The sequence below is a fragment of the Miniopterus natalensis genome, chromosome 13 (genome assembly GCF_054644295.1).
Source record: "Miniopterus natalensis isolate mMinNat1 chromosome 13, mMinNat1.hap1, whole genome shotgun sequence".
NCBI classification, from domain to species: Eukaryota; Metazoa; Chordata; class Mammalia; order Chiroptera; family Miniopteridae; genus Miniopterus; species Miniopterus natalensis.
The window spans coordinates 54,471,822-54,476,053 of NC_142093.1; positions in this window are offsets into that span (position 1 = coordinate 54,471,822).

Below are 4,232 nucleotides of genomic sequence, written 5' to 3' on the forward strand. Positions count from 1 at the left end.
CATCAATGATAAGAGTCATTGATCGGCTGCCTCCTGCATGTCCCCGACTGGGGATCAAGCTCGCAACCCGGGCATGTGCCCTGACCGGGAATCGAACCCTGATCGCCTGGATCCTAGGCGGAGCCATGCCCAGCTGGGCTCTTTAATGATTTTTTAAAATTGATTTTAGAAAGAGAGAAGGGAGAGAGACAGAGTGAGAAAGACAGAGAAGCAGAGAGCCATTGATGTGAGAGAGATACATCAACTGGTTGCCTCCTGTACATGCCCTGGCCAGGGATTGAACCCTCAACCTTCTGCTGCACAAGATGATGCTCCAACCAACTGAGCCACCCAGCCAGGGCACCATTGACAGATTTTATCTATTTCTTTGCTTAGACAAGCTGCTTAATACTTCTGAGTCTCAATGAAGCCATTTTTAAGTGGGGATAAAAATCACAAATATCTGCCCGGCTTGAGTGGCTCAGTTTGTTAAGAATCAGCCTATGCACCAGGGGTTGCTGGTTTGATCCCCAGTCAGGGAACATATGGAGGGCAACCGATTGATGTTTCTCTCTCATGTCAATGTTTCTCTCTCTCTCTCTCTCTCTCTCTCTCTCTCTCTCTCCCCCTTCCTTCCCCTCTCTAATCATGTCCTCCAGTGAGGATTAAATAAAAAATGATAAAAGAGACAAAGTAGCAATGTAGGTAACTGCAGTACCTGCTCCATCCCACAACCACATCAAAATTACAACTAAAATACAGAACAACCATCATTCAGAACCTCCTGAAATCTAGCTGAACAGAAGTCCTACAGTGAGAGAACTGAAGAAGCATCAAGACCTGTAGGAGGGGCAGAGATGAGAGACAGAATCTGGATGGAATCACAGAGATGCGATCGCAGTCCCACACCCAGGTGCCATGGTTTAAAACCGGGAGCGATATATTGGAGGTGGAGGTTTCCTGGAAGAGTGAGGGGTTCCAGCCCCAGATCAGGCCCCCGGCCTAGGGTTCTAGGGCCAAGAATGGAAGTCCCCACAACTTTGGGCTGTAAACACCAGTGGGGACTGTGGCTGAGGGACACAGAGGCTGTGCAAGTCCCAGGCAGTTCCTCTTACAGGGGAGGTACATGGACTCACTTAGACTCGCTTCCTCTGAGCTCCAGCCCTGGGCTGCAACTTGAAAGGAACCTGGGACATTTGGGGAGGAACTAACTTGCCTGGAATCCTGCAGGGCAAGAGCTGGAGGGCAGCTTTCTCCCAGACAGAAGAGCTGGCAGAGGCCATTGCTATTTTGACAAGCCCTCCCCCAACAGAGTTGGCAGGCAGGTGCCTTCTCTGAATGTCCATCAACGTGACTCACACCTTTGGCCCAGCCTTGATGTTTCCCAGAGGTCCCACCCTCCCTACTTGCAAGATCACCTAAGGCATTTCCAGTGGCTTTTCTATGCAAGTGGCCTCTCGAGCCTCATGCTTAGGACTTTCCTAAATCTCTCAAACAAGCAGCAGTGGGCCTCAGTGGGCCCCATACCTCTCGATAAGTGGCCCCAGGCCTGGCACTAGTGGCAGCCTGCATTGGTTCATTGCCTGACCTCTCCTGGACACCTCCAAGCCCAACACAAGTAGCAGCCAACTACAGCTTGCCATGTAGCTCATGCTGGGTGGCTCTGGACAGGGCACAGGCAGAAGCTGAATTTGCACCTCCTGGGAGACCCCAGAGACAGTGCATCTGGTGGTCAGCTTTGCCAATACTAGATTACAACTCTACCACATCCAAGAGTGACACATTTAAGGGGCAGACTCACTGAACACCAAAGTCCCACTGAAGCAAATCCTGCTCCATAGGGGAGTCTTCAGCACAACAGCTCTTTGGCTGTAGTTGCAGCTGGTCCTCACAGCCAAGTGGCCTGGGGGTCAATTTGTCCCAGTGGCCAATAGCAACCAAAGCTCAACTGCAACAGGACAATGCACACAGCACACACAGGGGAGCACCTAAAAGGCCCAGCTCAGGTGCCTGAGGAGACTAAGCCACTGGGCGCTACAGGACACCTAGTACACAAAGCCACTCTACCAATTCTAGGAGACATATCAGCTCTACCTAATACATAGAAAGAACACCTGGAAGCAGCCAAAATGTGGAGACAAAGAAGCATGCCACAAAGGAAAGAACAGAAGAAATCTCCAGAAAAGGAACTAAATGAAATAGAATCAAGCAAGCTACTAGATACAGAGTTCAAAATAATGGTTATAAGGATGCTCAAGGATCTTAGTAAGACTATTAAGGAAACTAGTGAGATCATCAATGACATAATAAAGAACTAGTCAGAAAGGAAGGCTACACTAACTGAAAGAAAGAATAATTTACAGAGAATCAACAGTAGAGTAGAGAACACTGAGAATCAAATCAACAGTTTGGAATATGAGGAAGCCAAAAACACCCAACCAGAAGAGCAAAAGGGAAAAAGAATCCAGAAATATGAAGATAGTGTAAGGAGTCTCTGGGACAACTTCAAGTGGCCCACCATTCACATTATGGGGGTTCCAGAAGGAGAAGAGAGGGAGTAAGAAATTGAAAACCTATTTGAAAAAATAATGACAGAAAACTTTCCCTACCTGGTGAAAGAAATAGACTTACAAGTCCAGGAAGCACAGAGAGTTCCAAACAAGAGGAACTCAAAGAGGCCCACAGCATGACACATCATAATTAAAACCCCAAAGGTTAAAGACAAAGAGAATCTTAAAAGCAGAAAGAGAAAAGCAGTTAGTTACTTACAAAGGAGCACCCATATGACTGTCAGCTGATTTCTCAACAGAAACTTTGCAGGCCAGAAGGGAGTGGTAAGAAATATTCAAAGTGATGAAAAGCAGAAACCTACAACCCAGATTACTCTACCCAGCAAAGCTATCATTTAGAACTGAAGGTCAGATAAAGAGCTTCATAGATAAGAAAAAACTAAAGGAGTTCATCACCACTAAACCAGTATTACATGAAATGTTGAAGGGTCTCCTTTAAGAAGAAGCTAATGAACAAAAGAATCTGACAAATAGACCCAGAGACATTGAAGCATGCAACAGACAGTCATATAGGAGAGGGAAGAGGGAAGAGGGTTAGGGGGTGGGAAGAGATTAACCAAAGAAGTTATATTATGCATATATGCGTAACCCATGGACACAGACAATCATGGGCTGAAGGCCTGGGAAAGGGGTGGGAACTAGGTGGAGGGTGTCAATGGGGGGGGGGGGGGAATGGGATACCTATAATGCTTTTAACAATAAAAATAAATTTTTTTAAAAAACAACTAAAAAAAATCATAAATATCTGATAAAATTATTGTGAGGGTTAAATGAGATGAAATATGGACTGGGTTTAACATATTTGTAAAGATTTTATGAATGTCAAGTATGAGATATTTATGTTTTGTTTTAAAACAGGATTTGGGGTATCTATAAAAACATGAGCAAAATTGTCAGATAAAAATATGTAAATGAGAAAGCCAGAGTCAAGAAAGATATTGCAGCCCGGCCAGCGTTGCTCAGCAGTTGAGCATTGACTTAGGACCCAGGAGATCGAGGTTTGATTCCCTGTCAGGGCACATGCCCTGGTTGTGGGCTCGATCCCCAGTTGGGGGCATGCAGGAGGCAGCCGCTCAATGATTCTCTCATCATTGATGTTTCTATCTTTCTCTCTCTCTCTCTTGTCCTTCCTCTCTCTGAAATCAATAAAGAAATTAAAATAAATAAATAAATAAAAACCTCAAATTATGTTTGGGAGATTCAATATTGAAAAGAAAAGAAAAGAAAAGGAAAGGAAAAGAAAGGAAAGGGAAAGGGAAAGGGAAAGGAAAAGGAAAAGGAAAAGGAAAAGGAAAAGGAAAAGGAAAAGGAAAAGGAAAAGGAAAAGGAAAAGGAAAGATATTGCATTACCCCAGAGAATGAGGGTTTTTAGCTTTCTTACATCAGATAGCAACTTGGCCATTCATCCACTCATTTGCTGGGTCAGCCAGCACTTCACTTTGAGCACCTCTCCCAAGTGACAGCATATGGAGAAAAAGACCGCGTCTCTGCTTCAGGCAGGGAAACAGAACCCAGAGATGCCCACTAACACGGTGCCGCAGGAACTGTGAGAGAAGATGGGTGAGGGCACCTGGGGGGTAGCCCTCCAGACAGTGACAGCTGGGTCTGCAGGTACTTCCCACCCTGAGTCCTGACTGTATCTGTCCCATGTTCATGTTTTAGCAACCACCTTGGGGCGAGAAG